The sequence below is a fragment of the Notechis scutatus genome, chromosome 10 (genome assembly GCF_049901735.1).
Source record: "Notechis scutatus isolate UNSWTSFEM ecotype Mainland chromosome 10, rNotScu1.2, whole genome shotgun sequence".
Lineage (NCBI taxonomy): Eukaryota > Metazoa > Chordata > Lepidosauria > Squamata > Elapidae > Notechis > Notechis scutatus.
This window is the reverse complement of record NC_142018.1, coordinates 10,663,113-10,680,207: the sequence shown is the minus strand read 5'-3', so window position 1 is coordinate 10,680,207 and position 17,095 is coordinate 10,663,113. Positions and strand designations below refer to the sequence as shown.

At 42.2% G+C, this 17,095-nt stretch overlaps 1 protein-coding gene across 4 annotated transcripts in view; it reads right to left on the bottom strand.

Annotated features, from left to right (window-relative positions):
• The window catches only part of LOC113416601 (connector enhancer of kinase suppressor of ras 2-like), a 357,297-nt gene that overhangs the window by 76,517 nt on the left and 263,685 nt on the right, over window positions 1–17,095 (bottom strand). The gene's annotated exons all lie outside the window — the stretch shown is intronic.

The following is a 17,095-nucleotide window of genomic DNA, read 5'->3' as shown; positions in this document are numbered from 1 at the left end:
CATTTCATGTATTCATAACTATGTATATACTTATACCTATTATCTTGTAAGCGATTGGCAAATCAAAATAAATAAATAAATGAATAAAAATAAAAAGTGACCCAGGGGACTTTGTGTACAGATATAGTATATGTGGTACCTGGCTCAATAGTAGTAACTGTGAGATGGATCTTGGAGTTCTAGTGGACAATCATTGAAATATGAGCCAGCCGTGTGCTGCAGCTGCCAAAAAAGCCAACACAGTTCTAGGCTGCATAAACAGAGAGAGAGAATCAAGATCATGTGAAGTGTTACTACACTTTATAAGGCCTTGGTAAGGCCACACTTGGAATATTGCATCCAGTTTTGGTTGCCATGATGTAAAAAAGATGTTGAGACTCTAGGAAGAGTGCAGAGAAGAGCAACAAAGATGATTAGGGAACTGGAGGCTAAAACATATAAAGAACAGTTGCTGGAACTGGGTAAGTCTAGTCTGATGAAAAGAAGGACTAGGGGTGACATGATAGCAGTCTTCCAATATCTCAGGGGTTGCAACAAAGAAGAAGGGGTCAATCTATTCTCCAAAGCAGTGATCCCCAACCTTTCTTATGCCGCAGCCCGGTATCCCCAACCTTTTTTATGGCACGGCCTGGTACCGGCATTAGCTGGGCGCCGCCATCTTTTTGATGAAAAGTGCTTCGTGGGTCACGGAAGCACTTTCATCAAGATGGCGGAGCTCGTGAGCTTTCCGGGTAGAAATGGCTTTCTACCGGAAAAGCTCACGAAGCTAGCGCCGCCATCTTTTTGATGAAAAAGTGCTTCGGTGAAGCTTTCTACCCAGAAAAGCTCACCGAAGCACTTTTTCATAAAAAGATGGCGGCGCCCAGCAAACCAGCGGCCCGGTAGGACTTGTTCCACGGACCGGGACGGTCCGCGGACCAGTGGTTGGGGACCCCTGCTCCAAAGCACCTGAGGGCAGGACAAGAAGCAATAGACAGAAACTAATCAAGGAGAGAAGCAACCTAGAACTAAGGAGAAATTGTTCTAAGTTAGAACAATTAATCAGTGGAACAACTTGCTTCCAGAACTTATGGGTGCTCCATCAATGGAGGATTTTAAGAAGAGACCAGACAACCATTTATCTGAAATGGTATATGGTCTCCTGCTCAAGCAGAGGATTGGACTAGAAGACCTCCAAGGCCCCTTCCAATTCTATTATTCTATTCTATTTTTAACCATGGAAGCTGTCCCAGACGAACATCAGGCGGACTTCAAATACATTAAAGCAAGAACGATTCTCTTTATCCTTTCAACTTCCCTTGAACATTGGATCTGAAGTTCCAATCCCGGGCATGAATCATTGGAAGCAAGCTCCTTGGAAACCAATGCATTTTTCTTCCAAGTTTAAGTCTATTATGGGATGCGGAGGAATCGTCTCAGTCGCAGCTGGCCTTAATTGGCAGCTTGCTCACAATTAGCGTAACCAGAGGAAGTGATTTACACTCTGCCAACTCTCACAGACGCCTGTCCGGAGCAACATTGATTCATGCAAGGACAGGAATGACAAACGCCTATCAGTTCCATCACAGAAAGGAAGAAGTCTGTCTCCAGGATAGCTAATTAGTATTTGCTACAGGAAAATTAGAATAGACGCTTAATACAGGCCCTTGAGACGGCAGTTCAACTAAGTTGAGAGGATGAATAAGCTTCTTTTTTCCTTTTCATTTTACTCCTTTTTTGTATCCAGTAATCACATGATTTTTTAAAAAAATACTCAACTTTTTAGGTTATTACAAATCCTTTCATCTTCCTGCTATGGGTTAGAAATATGAGATATCAGGAGAATGTCTCTTCTGAGTCAAACTTCTGGAAACTTCATGGATAGCGTGTTTCCCCCCCCCTTTTTTTCCCTGTGTCTTTGAATTTATTTATTTTTTTGGACTCCTGGCATTTGCCTGGACTAATCTCTGCAGTTTTCTTGGTAAAAGTTTTTCCAGAAGTGGTTTCCCCTTTGTCATTGCTTCCATCTTAGGGCTGAGGGACAACAACTGGCCCAAGGTTCAGCTGGCTGCATGCCTACGATGGGACTAGAACTTGGTTTCTGGCTGGTGCCTTAACCACTAGACCAGAAGTGTCCAACTTTGGCCTTCAGCTCCCAGAATTCCCCAGTCGGCCATGCTGAGTTGAAGCCCGAAAGTCTTAAAAGTGCCAAGGTTGGACACCCCTACAGTAACCTAAACTGGCTTTCTAGAATACTACAATAGGAATGTTAAAAGTAGGAGAAAATGACTTTGGGGAGTATAGGAAGGGAGAAGATCCAGTATTTATACTATGAATCATGTTTTGAATCAATAAATCAACAAATAAATAAACACCTTCAACCCCTCACAGCTTCAACCTCAAACTGGCTACCGTGGATCTCACCCCATTCCTGAAGGGGGTATGCATAAGCACACCAGCGTGCCTACTGTCCCTGTCTTACTGTCCCCATTTATCTGTATTTACTTCCTTTCTTTATGTTTATGTTCATACCTATACTTGTTATCTTGTCCATGTTTGATGAACAAATAAAATAAAATAAATAAATAAATCACAACTGCCAGCTGCTAAGATAGGAATCCAAGGTCAACCCATTTCCCAAAGCACCTGAAGGCAGAACAAGAAAGCAATGGATGGAGACGAATCAAGGAGAGAAACAACCAGGACTAAAAAGAAATTTGAGACTCTCTATACACAAAACCTAGAATTAAGGAGAAATTTCCTGACAGTGAGAACAATTAACCATTGGAACAACTTGCCTCAGAAGTTGTCAATGCTCCAACTTTGGAGGTTTTTAAGTGGAAATTGGACAACCATTTGCCGGAAATGCTGTAGGGTCTCCTGCTTGAGTAGGGGTTGGGATAGATGACCTCTAAGGTCCCTTCCAACTTTTTTAGTGTTGTGCCCCTGGTGGAGACTGACTTTGAGGGAGAGGAGGAACAGCTGACAGGGAGTGGGAGTGTGGCTCTGGAGGTTGTGGAGGAGGCTGGGGAAGGGCAGAGGCCGGCTGGACAGTCAGAGGAGGACCCAGGCCCATCCCCTCTCCATCCTAGGGCACGCAGGGAGGAGAGGATAAGGGAGAGACGTGGTCTACTCGGGAGGAGAGGGCCTTGATCCTCTTCCTGGGCTGCAGCTGTGACAACTGAATAAGAGTTTGGACCTGCGTACTGGCAAACGCTGGAAACAAATCATGTAAATATCTCTAGTTTATAGTTCCTCTCTGAGTTTAGTGTCCTTCCCAGTGTGTGTTATCTGTGGACCTCCTCCAGCCCTTATCCTTGCCTGGTTTGTGTTGCTTTTTTCCTCCTTCTTGTAACTGTTTGTTTTTGTCTTCCATCAAGAATATTCGGAGCTTGGAAGCAAAGTGAAGGAATAAAAGGGGCTTCATTTGTTTTCTGTGACTGTGTTTGTTTTGTATCCCACCCTAGGTCATCACAGTTAGTCTGTTCTGTTGATTTGAGGAATGGTGAAGTTGTGGGTGCTCCAACACTGGAGGACTTTAAGAAGAGACTGGACAACCATTTGTCTAAAATGGTATAAGGTTTCCTGCCTGAGCAGGAGATAGGACTACAAGACCTTCAAGATCCCTTCCAATTCCATTATGCTGTTATTTGAGAACAGAATGTCCATAATAGTCAGCCAATAGAATAAGGATTATATACTCCACCCCAACCTGACAATCCTTTCCCTCCACAGTGCATCTTTTTTCTAGCACATTTTAAAGCACTTGGGTGAGATCCAGATGCCTGCATCTCCTCACATTCATCATTTCTTCGGTTCTCTTGTCTGCCGGTGAAATGAAGCTACAGAATTTCCTACACGTAATTCCATTAGGAATACTTATCCACCGCTTCATTTATTCCTCACAGCGTGAGCGAAGAGGGGGGAAAATATTATATGCAAGCAGCAACAGAAAGGCACACACACACTCATGCACACACACACACACACAATTTATAATTACACAGAGCCGTTTTATTTAAAATAAGCGTTTAGGAAGTAGCACGCCATCGAAACCTAAAATTAAAACATTTGGAGTGATTTCATAAATTGCTTTAAGGAGGCAAACTTTGCTTCATTGGAACGGGTGGTTTAACTAGCGCAAGCTTGGCCCAATGCCCAGGTTGGGAGCTGTTGTACGACACTGGACCAGCGAGGAAATTAATGTCAAGAACAACCAGCTTTTCACCAAAAGATCAGGAGGCAATTTAGAAGTTTTGCTATTCTTGCTAGAAGTGAAGGTTTTTTTTTTTTTCCCCTCTTGGTTTTACATCATGTGCCTAATAGAAATAAGGAATTTCATTAAGCTTGTCCTTTGGGAAATAGCATTATCTTCCAGATGAGAAAAGGGGGCCCTTGCTATGTTGCAGTTTTGTGGACAATACATGATATTTGCAATGACACTTTGTGCTGTGTGAGACGGGCTTCTACACAAGATTGCAGCCACTGTCATTGTTTTCCCCAAATGACTCTTTTCTTTTCACCTTAACCAGTGGTAAGATTCAATTTTTTTTGACTACCGGTTCTGTGGGCATGGCTTGGTGGGCGTGGCAGGGGAAGGTTACTGCAAAATCCCCATTCCTTCCCCACCCTACTAACCTGCTTTCCAGCTCTGTTCTCCTGTGCAGGGCAACAAAAGAAGACTCAGCCAATCAGCTGGGACTTAGGAGGCAGAGAATAGATGGGGGCGGGGCCAGTCAGAGGTGGCATTTGCCGGTTCTCCAAACTACTCAAAATTTCCGCTACCGGTTCTCCAGAACTGGTGTGAACCGGCTGAATACCACCTCTGGCCCTTAACTCTAATTTTTCTCTGTTCTGATGGTTAGCCAGTAATATACGGCTAGTATGTGGGTATATCCCAACGCATTTTGCTGACCAAGATGTTAGTATTTGTAAATGCATATGTGTGTTTTTTAAAACAGCTATTGGGGCCAGAGTGATTTAAGTAGAGGAAGCTTTTAGACTCTGATTTTTTTAAAAAACTAACATAATTTTTTAACTAATGGAATTGGAATTTGCTGCCAAATATTTGTTAATGGTAGTGTTGATCCTCTCTCTCTCTTTTGGTGGATAGCTTTTTAGCGGCCCAGAGCAAATAAAATGGAAATCACCAACAGGCAGCCAATGAAATCAACATTGCTAACACGCTAAACAAATAGATTTCTATAACAAATAGAATTAGACATTATTATTTTGCATGCTTCTACAGTAGAGAGGAACACACCAAAAATGGTTTTCTACATGCTTCTTGTTTTCTGGAAATTAATACCTCTGCCTTACAGGCTCTAAGTGTGTGTGAGAGCGAGAGCGAGTGAGCGAACAAGAGAGAGAGAGAGAGAGAGAGAGAGAGAGAGAGAGAGAGAGAGAGAGAGAGAGAGAGAGAGATTTTTTCTCTCTATTATCTCTATCTCTCTCATATCTGTCTGTCTGTCTTTCTGTCCATCCATCACCTCTATCTCTCATGCCTGTCTGTCCGTCCGTCCATCCGTCCGTCCATCCATCCATCTTAGAACTTGAGTAGGAGTTGGACTAGAAGTCCTTCAAGATCTCTTCCAGCTCTATTCTGATACAAATTTTCTATCTATCCTAAATTTCTTTGCAGTTGAGCTTCCTTGCCTCTGTCTGTCTGTCTGTCTGTCTGTCTGTCTGTCTGTCTGTCTGTCTGTCTGTCTGTCTGTCTGTCTTCTCTCTCTCTCTCTCTCTCCCTCTCCCTCTCCCTCTCCCTCTCCTTCCCTTCTTCCCTCCCTCCCTCTTCTAGCTTGCTTCTGTCACCTTTCCACTTTTCAGCCTTGAAATCAAGAACAGGACAAGCAGATTACTTTGAGAATTAATTGTTCTGGGTCATCTCTGTCCCTCCTTGGTATCCACAACCAACCAAACTGGCAGAGGAGTGGAGGAAAAGAATCTCAAAGATAGCTTTTATTTTTAGCGGAGTGCCTGCACACCAGGAAAAAAAAAGAGAGTGTTCATCCTTCTTGTATTTTATGATGGGTTTAGTGTCAGCTTACTGAACTTGAAAGATAACTTAAGCCTTCTGGCACTGAAGCTGGTACTTGATGGAGGGGGAAAAATGCTTAGGATAGAAGATCTGTACTTTTCAAAGCCTTAACAAGAGAGATGGAGAGAGAGAGAGACACAGTTTTTTGTTATTGCATGAAAGGACCAAGTGATGAAAACAGATGCCACTTCAACATCTGCAGCTCAATAAATTGCTTATCCTGAAATGCAGAGTGCATTGTAGGAGAACGGTAGAACAACACAATTCCTGGGCTATTGAGTAACCTCTGATACAATTCCCTTATCGATTATATCGCACCACAGATGAAATACGACAGGCTTCGTTCAGAGAAGGAATTACTTTAGGAAGATGACCAGCTACAACAGGAGGGGGTAATCGGTGACCCGTGGACCACAGTCATCCCCTTTGCCAGCAGGGTCTGTAAAAATACCATGTTGGCCAACAGTATCTCCTTGGGGTAGGGCGTCAAAATTTATCTGGATGGTAGGTGTAACCTCTTGACCATTCCATGTGATGAGAACACACATGCATAAAAGGAGGGGAACTTGTGTGTCACAATGCTCCACTTATCCTCTTGATGACCAGGCAGGCCGTCAAAGAACACGATTGGATGGACATCATCAAAGCTGACACCAGCCACAGCACAGAAAAACTCAAATAAATAGTGCAAGGTGGGAAGATGTGGAGAGAACTAAGCCCCTAGAAGTGCCAAGAGTCAGACATGACTGAATGGATGACCTCCTCCTCCTCCTCCTCCTCCTCCTCCTCCTCCTCCTCCTCCTCCTCCTCCTCCTCCTCCTCCTCCTCCTCCTCCTCCTCCTCCTCCTCCTCCTCCTCCTTCTTCTTCCTCATCTACCTACCTATCTTCTTCATCTACCTGCCTACCTACCTTCTTCTTCATCATCTATTTATCTACCAATCTATCTTCTTTTTCATCTATCTATCTTCTTCATTATCTATCTATTATCTATCTTCATCATCTATTCTCTCTCTCTTTCTATCATCTGTCTGTCTGTCTGCCTGTCAATCTTTATCACCATCAGCATCCTTCTTTCTCCCTCCCTCCCTGAATATCATCTATCTTCTTCATCATATTTATCATCTGTCTCCTCCTCCTCCTCCTCCTCCTCCTCCTCCTCCTCCTCCTCCTCCTCCTCCTCCTCCTCCTCCTCCTCCCTTCTAGCACTGATGATATTACCTAATTTGGCAATGAAACATCTGCAAGAAAACAAGGAAGCCCAGAGAATACCAACCCCACAGTCCTCCTCCTCCTCCTCTTCTTCCTCCTCCCCTCCCCCCCCCCTCTCCTCCACCTCCTCCTGATATTATTGCCCTTAGCATAGCATTAGTATCTTCCAGGTATTTCAGCCTTGTGGCGCTGAAATTTGGCAGTGAAAATTCAGATTTTTTTTTTTTTTAGTGTATCCATCCAGGAATCCGTATGTTGATATTGCTGTAGCTGACTACTTTACATGCAGATGCATGATTTAAAAACAAAACCTGGAAGATTCAGCTGTGGGTACATGTTATACCCTGGAGTTTGCATGAAGGTATCATTTCAGCCTATTTCTGTAGTTTCAGAGCAAGCGGAAGACTTATCTGGTTCTCTTAACTAAAGCGACAGCTCTAAATGGTTGCCCAAACATCATAACTGGAAGAGAAGCCTCATATAAAACGCTGGTTACTCAAACAAAATTAATAAAGCACAAAATGTTCTTTAAATTTGCTCCAGAGGGACATTAAGGAGGGTAGACGACTATCTTCCAAGTTTTAACCGTAATAATTACATGATTGTAAAAGAATGAGAAATTATATTTCACCTTCCTTGATTACGTGCAGATGAAGCTTCAATTAAGAACCACTCAATCTGGAGGGAGATTAGAGCTGATATTTTGGAGGTGCAGATTTTAATTAAAGCGACACATTTTGCAACCCATCACTAAGTCAACTGACCAGTTCTGGCAGCACCCTCAGAATGATTAGGGATGAGCCGAAATCTTGTGAAAACTGATTAAATACAAGAGCAAATGAGTGTTGCGTTTAATTTAATGCATAAATAATCGCAGTTAGAATATGTTCTCTCTCTCTCTCTTTTTTTTTACAAAGAAGACCCAGAATATTACTTAAATGGAATAGAATTTATGAGTGGCTAGAGATAAGAGGTAGAAATTAGATGAAGAAAAATAATTGCTATGTATGAATTAAATATATAGATGGTTTATAATTATAAATATATCAATATAACCAACAAATAAGCTAATATAAAAAGAAATCTAGTCAAAACTATTCTGTTACATTATTATTAGTAGTATGTATGTTAATATTCCTTTTTGTTTTTTCTTTGCTTTTCTGAAATGATATGTCCTGACAATACACTGTATTCAAAATGTCTATTAAAAAAAAAAGAAATAATATGCTTTTTTTAAAAAAATGGTCTGTATGAAAGCTGTGTCTCTCTCAGCCATTAAAAAACTTTCCAGATTGGTATTATGGGATGGGAAGTTTCAGAGCAACCATTAGATGTCAGAAAAGAGATTCAAATTACTTTGATGCCATCTGGTGGTTAGCTGGAGTTTTACAGCCTATTAGCTGGAGTTTTGCAGTCACATTATCAGGAATGCTTAAACAGCAAATATAATATAATATTTGTAGTTCAGGGTTGAAATATGGGGTCCTAGATGCTCTGTGAAGTTGATGGTTTTCTTGCAGACATTTCACTACCCATTTAGGCTACATCTTTAGTGCAGTGATGATGTTACCTAGTTGGGTAATGAAATGTTGGCAAGAAAGCCACTGAGCTCAGAAAGCACCGAGGACCATATACCTTGCTAGCTTTACCTGAAATAGATATTAAACGTTGCAGTCCAGTAATGGATGGTGACAGGAGACATTTGGGGAGGGAGGGTGTCCCAGGGATTAAAGTGCAAGATTTACAGCCCCATTTCTCCCTGTTACAATCCTCCTAAATTTCCAGAATTCCACAAAAATAAACGTGTCGTAAAGGAAATAATTTTTTTTATTACCCACTACTTCTTGCTTTTCAATCCAGAGCCCGTTCACCTTGGAAGCAAAATAATCCAGCTGCAAAATAGGGATTCGTTGAGCCATGCATCCCGCAGGCTATGGAATTCCCGATTTAGCAACTGGCTTGTGTAATAGCTCAATGAGGGATATAAAAGCCCTATATGATACAGGCCAGAAGTGGTATTCAGCAGGTACTGACCAGTTCTGGAGAACCAGTAGCACAAATTTTGAGTAGTTCAGAGAACTGGCAAATCCCACCTCTGACTGGAGATTTGACAGTCTCCTTCCCCTGCCACACCCACCAAGCCATGCCCACAGAACCGGTAGTAAAAAAAAAAAAAAGAATCCCACCACTGCCTCCCCATCCTACTAACCTGCTTTGCAGCTCCATTCTCCTGTGCAGGGCAACCAAAGAAGACCCAGCCAATCAGCTGGGACTCGGGAGGCGGAGAAGAGATAGGGGCGGGGCCAGTCCGAGGTGGGATTGGCCGGTTCTCTGAGCTACTCAAAATTTCCGCTACCAATTCTCCAGAACTGGTCAGAACCTGCTGAATACCATCTCTGTTCTGCAGCCCAACTACGGTCTTACTTTTGCATCCCTGATGAAATCCCTTTGTCAGCTCTGCTTCCCTTACTCTGCATTTTTGTTAATCAGCAGGCGAGTGTGTCTTTGAACTCCTTCCTCTTTGAAAATGAATGCCTCGAGATGCAGATGATAGAAGCAGGGATACAGTCGGGCGGGATTGGCCTTGATCTTCTAATCTCCCAGGACAGACTTCAAAAAAGCCGAGATCGCTTTAACGTCCGTGCAATTACCTGCCCGCATAAGCCGAAGCCTTCTGTAATTTCCAGATCAAACCTGTCCCGCTCAGATTGGAAACCAAGAGGCCAAATGTGACGCCCGGAAAATGATCTGGAATGTATTTCAAATGTACGTTGGAAATGTGAACAATACGAAGGGGCCTTTTATCATGATGGGTGGACAATGTAAAAAAGCTAAAAATAGTTGGATTTAAATACATAGATACAGAGGATTTGAAGAATTAACCTTCAATGGAAGCCAGAACATTTCCTTTTAGAACCAGTGGATCAACACAGGTAGTCCTCAACTTACAACAGTTCACTTAATGTCTGTTTGAAGTTGCAATGGCATTGGAAAAACGTGACTTTTGACCATTTTTCACACTTATGACCATTGCAGCATCCCCATGGTTCTGGGATTTACATTCAGATGCTTGACAACTGACTCACACTTATGATGGTTGCAGAGTCCCAGAGTCTATGGCAGTGATGGCGAACCTTTTTGTTGTGGTGTGCTGAAAGCGCACACCCACGCGCCGGGACCCACAATGCAATGCGCCCCACCCCCCTGCCCCCTTACATGCTATTTTTCCTTTCCCACCCCAACCATCAGCTGTTCTGCTGTGCAGGGAAATCATTGGATTTCTTGCTTTCTAGCTAATCTAAAAGCAGAGCTGAACCTTCCTAGCTTCTATTTTTCAGTGCAGACTCTGGTAGCAGATTGCAGAAAGATAGATTGCTGCGTGAATCTGTGATTCTGGGAACAACTCAATCTGCCTACCTGCTTTGCCTGATTTAGGGTAAAAGCTGCTCTTTTTTAAATAAAAAATTCAATACTTACATATTTTACAATATTTACATACAAGCCATGCCCAGCCAGTCACATGACCATCAAGCCACGCCTAGTCATCAAGCCACACCCATCCAGTCACATGGCCACCAAGCCACACCCCCAAATTAAGCCATGCCCACAGAACCTGTTGTTAAGAAATTTGAATCCCACCCCTGATTGCCAGCTGGTTCTCTTGCTCAACCATAAATTATGGATTAACAGAATAGCAGAGTTGGAAGGGACCTTGCAGATCAGCTAGTCTAATGCCCTGCTCAAGCAGAAGACCATATACCAGTGATGGCAAACCTTTTTGGCACTGAGCGCCCCCTCTGTGCATGCATGCCCCTTGCACGTGTGCCACATGCATGGCAGAGACCTGAAGACCAGCTGGCCGGTAGGAGGCATGCATGGATTCACAGCGGAGCTGAGCTGGAGCGATGGTGCATGTGGCTACAGAGAGGGCTCAGCGTGTCACCCAGGGGTGGGATTTAAATTGTTTAACAACTGGTTCTGTGGGTGTGGCTTAGGTGGTGGGCGTGGCTTGGCGGTCATGTGACTGGGTGGACATGGCTTGGTAGTCATGTTATTGGCTGGGCGTGGCCAACTCAATATCACTCACATTGAGGCACGCATCTCCTCGCTTGGCCTCTCATGACTGTGGGGATGCTGCAACAGTCGTAAGTGTGAAAAATGGTCATAAGTCACTTTTTTCAATGCCATTGTAACTTTGAATGGTTACTCCACACAAGCAAAGTACCAGCAAAGGAGGGGAAAAAAAAACTCCAGAGACGTTCCTGAGACAGGAAGTCTAGTCCTGCCAAGAATGTAATAAGGGTTAACAGAGAGGCAGTTTCTATAAGCAACACCAGAATGTTTCCTTCCTACCTTCCTTACAGGATTAGGCCAGTAATTTCTTCTAACAACTGGTTCTCCGGACTGCTTAGAATGTTAACAACCGGTTCTAGCGAATAGGTGCAAACTGGTAGACTCCCACTCCTGGTGTCACCTGTAGCATATGTGCCATAGGTTCGCCACCATGGCCCTATACCATTTCAGACCAGTCTCTTCTTAAGAACTTCCAGTTTGGTTTTATTTTATCAATGGTTAGATAAAAAGACATGGTAAAGAAATAGATTAGGAAGCTTTACAATAAGAGTTAATAGATTGATACAGAATACAATATAAAATATATAACCATTGGATGAATGTATAAGATTAAATCATAATGAAATTTAGAATATCTCATATAGAATGATGGAAAAAATAGTTTAGTCAAATGAATGATTAATAATTGATATTACATAAGCACATGTTAGATTGATAAGGTGAGAATTTATACAACTTGTGAGTAATGGCAAAAAAAAAAGGATAGCACAAAAGATCGTAACCAACTGACAGACTGTATGTATATAATTGAAAGATGGTTTTATGTTTTTTTGTTTTGTTTGTATGTTTGTTGTAAAAAATAAAAACTTTACCAAAAAAAAAAAAAAAAAGAACTTCCAGTGAGGGAGCATTCATGACTTCTGCAGGCAAGTTGTTCCACTGATTAATTGTTCTCACAGTTAGGAAATTTCTCCTTAGTTCTAGATTGCTTCTCTCCTTGATTAGTTTCCACCCATTGCTTCTTGTGCTGCCTTTAGATGCTTTGGGGAACAGCTTGACTCCCTCTTCTTTCTGGCAGCCCTTGAGGTATTGGAATACTGCTATCATGTCTCCCCTAGTCCTTCTTTTCATTAAACTAGACATACCCAATTCTTGCAACAATTCTTCATGTATTTTACCCTCTAGGCCCCTTTGTTGTCTTCTCTGCATTTTCCCCCCCAGAGGCTCAACATCTTTTTTGACCAAAAAAAGGATACAGTATTTCAATCTTAGTGGCCTTGCTAAGGTTTTACAAGCCGTGATGATGAGTTCACAAAACATGCATCTTGAATCTTACAGCTTGTATGAACTCATCCGGAGAGGGAAATAATAAGTTACATGCATCTTTTTAAATGAATCTCAACCTACCAATGCTCACAATGTTGTGTTTAAGGAATTGTTTGCTGAACAAGCTGGAGATGTGGCGGCCATATCATACTGAGCCATAAGTCAGTTGGCTTGGTTAGGAATCAAATTAATGGCCACTCTATTGGATTTTATGTCGGTGTGTGTGAAATTTCATTGATTGAATCTTCCTGCTGACGTTGGTGCCATAAGCATGCCGCTCTTGAAATAACCTTGCGGCATTCCATGATGTTTGGGCTTTAAAAGTATGTTCTACATCAAAGAGAAAATGACTTGCGGTCTGCATTGAAAGCTTCCTTCAAAATGTCAATAAATGCATTCATTTTTTTTCAGAACAACAACAACGCAAGGATTGGTTGCTTGATTTTGCCTTGTGGGTTTACTTCTATTGCAGTGATACTGCTTCAGGCCCAAAGTTTATTTAAATATAGCCTATGGCATATCATACATGGGCTTCCAATATATGTTAACATTTCACTTAGATAAAAAAAAATCACAATAACATTTGAATGTTAAAAAGATTTATCTTCAGATAACAATGTCTAAGCCATTTAATCATTAAAGCACAGCACTGTTTATATGAAAAAAAGTCAGATATTGGACTGGTATGTGCCCTCAGCGTATAGCCAGTCACGATGTGATCTACAGTTTGACGTGGGATAGCAATAGCACTTAAACATATACTACTTCATAGTACTTTACAGTCCTCTCTAAGCGGTTTTACAGAGTCAGCCTCTTGTCCCTAACAATCTGAGTCCTTACTTTACCGACCTTGGAAAGTTGGAAGGCTGAGTCAACCTTGAACCCTGCCAGGATCTAACTCCAGACTGTGGGCAGAGTTTGCCTGCAAAACTGCACTTTAACCACTGCATCACCAGAGCTCCTAATAGCAATAGTAATAGCACTTAGACTTATATACAACTTCACGGTGCTTTACAGCCCTCTCTAAGTGGTCTACAGAGTCAGCATATTGCCCCCAACAATCAGGGTTCTCATTTTACCAATCTCAGATGGATAGAAGGCTGAGTCAACCTTGAGGTGGTCAGGGTTGAACTCCTGGCAGTGAGCAGAGTTAGCCTGCAATGTGCATTCTAACCACGGTGCCACCATGGATCCTGAAGCCACACTGAGGGTGGATGATGTTATGCCCCATTTACACCCTGAATCATGGCAGATGTTGTATGAAGTGTGAATCCTATTGGGGATAGTCCATTGCTGGTGTGGTAATTCAAACCCTGATACCTTTTTAATGGTGTCATTTATATATCTTCCTATGGGATGTGGTGGCTCAATGGCTAAGACGCTGAGCTTATCGGTCAGAAAGATTGGCAGTTCTGTTCTGACCCAAACCTTGTTCCAAGTAAACAAACACCAAATAGAGTGTGATAGAGATAAAATAGAGATAAAAGCAAAACCTTTTAATGCTTCTCTGCGAATTCCGTTAATTTACGGTTAAAAGGCTATTAAAACTAATTGTGTCTGATAAGAACGAGCTTTGCCAAGGTTATACAAGGCTGCCAAAAGATTATGTTGCCAAGAAATATTCCAAACAAAAAGTCTTCAACACATACCAAGATAGTCCGAACTTCCACAAGGCTTGAAGTGCAAAAACTTCTTTGCTTCCTGCAAAGAATCCCGGTCTCTCAGGCTGGCTTTTATCCCTTAAGGGAGGGGCCATTACTTTGCAGCCTTACTCCTGAGTCACCCATGCAGCTGCAGCTGCTCTTTCCTACAAGCAGCCCTGCGCATATGCGCACTGGGCACAGGCTCCTCGGGGACCTCTTCATCACTGCTGCCTGCCTCCACAAAGCCTCCACAAAGGCAGCACTCCACTCCCTGGTGGTCCTGGCCCCATCCCTACATCACACGCAGGCCCCTTATTTGAGTCCTCACTCTCTGAGACCTCAGCCATCCGCAACTGCTGCCGGCGAACCACAAGAAGTTCAGCGGTTTGAATCCCTAGCACTGCCTAATGGAGTGAGCTCCTGTTACTTGTTCCAGCTTCTGCCAACCTAGCAGTTCGAAAGTGTGTAAAAATGCAAGTAGAAAAATAGGGACCACTTGGGTGGGAAGATAACAGAGTTCCGTGCGCCTTCCGCGTTTAGTCCTGCCGGCCACATGACCATGGAGACGTCTTCGGACAGCGCTGGCTCTTCGGCTTTGTAACGGAGATGAGCACCACCCACTAGAGCCGGAAATGACTAGCCTGTAGGTGTGAGGGGAATCTTTACCTTTACCTATGACTGGACATTCAGCAACTCATTTGGCTTTCTATAGAAAGACTACTCTGTAGACTTCAGGCTCATGAAATGAAATGCAGGTGGAAGTTCCCTGCTTTCTCAGTTTTTTTTCCTAGTGCAACTTTGATTTCCAATCCTCTGACCATGCTCTGTTGACCATCTTTCTTGAGTGCTCAAATCAGAGCAACCACCAAATCTTTACAGACTTATGACCCACAATGGAGCCCAACATTTCTGTTGCTAAGCAAGACAGTGATTAAGTGAATTTTGCCCCATTTTATGACCTTTCCTTCCACAGCTGTTAAGTGAATCATTGCAATTGTTAGTAATACAGTTGTGAAGCGTTGACTTTGCTTGTCAGAAGGTCGCAAAAGCTGATCACATGACCTCGGGATGCTGCAACCGTCATAAATACAAGTCAGTTGCCAAATGTCTGAATTTTGATCATGTGCTGGGGATGGTTATAAGTCACTTTTATCAGTGCCATTGTAACTTTCAACAGTCACTAAATGAACTGAGTTGTGTCCTTTGAAGGATACAACTCAGATTATGCCTGTCTATAGTGGTGTATGTCTGTCTGTCTGTTGTATGTATCTTGGGAAGCTCTGGAATCGAAATTGACACATGTTTTCATCAAGTTGATAGGAAGCAGTTTAAAGAAACACAACGGGCTCTAATCAGAGCAGATAGAAATGAAAAATGGCGGAAGATTGGCATGGAAAATTTTCACTCATTAATCTGGGGAAATACATCTGCTTGTTCCATTGGCGCACATTATAAAAAGAAAATGTACTCCAGAGCTGCATCCACATAGATCTAACTTGGTTATGGCTATTGGTTGGAGGGCGTATCAAACTACAATATCGTAGCTCCATGGAATTCACAGTAAAAATGGATTTTAGACATTCTGTGCAGCGTGCCTAGCTAAATTGCTATTTTAGACTTTCTTCCCATATAAGCGAAATGCTCTGATTTTCCAAATGCACTCAATGGCCACTTATAAAAACCCACAGCTAGATTTTATTCCCTTGGTGCATTTATCCATTATGTTATCCTCAGGTTTGGTTACCTGGAGTACATATCTTACTGGCTCTGTAATGAAAACAGTAATTTCCAAACAGTGAACAAAAACCAAGAGGAAAAAAAAAAAGAAAAGAAATTCCTCTGGAATAGAGAGACCTTTTAAGCTGACATTTCCCTTAGTAGCTGCCATCTAGGTAAACAGCCAACTCACCGTCACAGTTCTGCTTAAACTGTATCAGTGCCAATTTACAGGTAGCTCTTGACTTACGGTCATTTGTTTAACAATGCTTTGAAATCTTTGAATTATTTTTGCTAGGCATAATGCCAGAAAAATATGATAAAGGGAATGTATATTTGATATTACATGTCTTGACAGCAGCAAGAATTGTATAAACACAATACTGGAAGAACAAGGAAACACGCACAGCAGAAGATATAATTAAAACTAGACAGTGCAGAAATGGACAGACTAACATAGAGGATAAAAGAAAAGGAAGATACAGGGTATTATTATTATAGGAGCCTCTGTGGTGCAGTGGTTAGAGTGCAGTACTGCAAGCTACTTCTGCCACAGCCAGTTGCCTACAATTTGGCAGTTCAAATCCCAACAGGCGCAAGGTTGACTCAGCCTTCCATCCTTCCGAAGTGGGCAAAATGAGGACCCAAATTGTTGGGGCCAATATGCTGATTCTGTAAACTGCTTAGAGAGGGCTGTAAAGCACTATAAAATGGTATATAAGTCTAAGTGCTATCGCTATTATCGAACATGGGGCTTGTTTTATCAATGATTGGATAATAGAGTTAGAAATTAGGATTCAAAAAAGTATTATTACATAAGCAACTGACACAGACAGTGCGCTGTTCATTAAGCACTTATTTTATGTAAAAGAAAAATATATACTGTAAATAAAATGAAAAAAGAAGAAGAAGAAATCCTGGAAAAAGTGACTGCAAAGATGTTACTTAGCCTGGTAACAAAATGTTCTGAAACCAACCCACAAGCCCTGAGAATGAACCTTCGCCCTCATCCTACACTCAAGCTATAGATATTTGCTACTTATTGCAAACATTTAGCATATTTCCAAGTATTTGCTTCAAATTCAATACTCAGTTTCCCTCCTAATTTAC